The sequence below is a fragment of the Cyprinodon variegatus genome, unplaced genomic scaffold (assembly GCF_000732505.1).
Source record: "Cyprinodon variegatus isolate N-32 unplaced genomic scaffold, C_variegatus-1.0 Scaffold1349, whole genome shotgun sequence".
In the NCBI taxonomy this organism is placed as follows: Eukaryota; Metazoa; Chordata; class Actinopteri; order Cyprinodontiformes; family Cyprinodontidae; genus Cyprinodon; species Cyprinodon variegatus.
The window spans coordinates 15,041-15,834 of NW_015151802.1; positions in this window are offsets into that span (position 1 = coordinate 15,041).

Genomic DNA, 794 nt, shown 5'->3' on the forward strand with positions numbered 1-794 from the left:
ATTATTCCTTTAAAGCTAATTTTCCAAACTGAGATAAACTTTGGTTCTCAAACATAAAATCCATGCAGAACTGATATCGTTGCATCATTTAACATTTCCTGTGTAGAACTATAGCAGCTAATTGGTTTTATTAGCTTAGTTGGTTTTTACTGAAATGTTTGAACTGAAGTTGATTCATTTTTCTTTATTTCTTACATTAATGGAAGTCGTCCTAAATGTGTCAGAGTTAAGCAGCTGATTGTGAGTTAAGCGTGAAACGGTTGATGGTGCAGGAAGCTGGACAGAACCTGCACATGGGGGGGGGTTCTCCCCTGACCTCTGACCTGCATCCATCAGTAGGAGAATAATGATTTTATGTCCGTTTCCTGTGGAACGAAGGTAAAACTTCTGGAAATCTGCTGATATTTTTTAATCAAGATGAACGATGCAGAGACTCGATTCAGGAAAGTTTAATAAAAACATTTAGAAAAAACAATCAGGAGACAAACATTGGATCAGAACCCTGCAGCGTCCAGAGCAGAACTACCAGATGATCCATTTGGTACCAAGAACCGCAGCTCTGCAGGAAACAAACGTTCTTATGACCTCCTGTTGGACGAGGGGGGGGGACAGACAGGCTGCAGGTCCAGAATTTGTCCACACATCTTTAATCTGCTGAAAGGTCCAACCGAACAGCGGAGAACCTCACATCATGAAGCTTTAGATTCAACCTTTGATCTGAACACCTAAAGATTATCAGAAGTTTGATTCTCCTCCAAAATTCAACTAAAATACCAAAATAAAAGCCCTCAGAC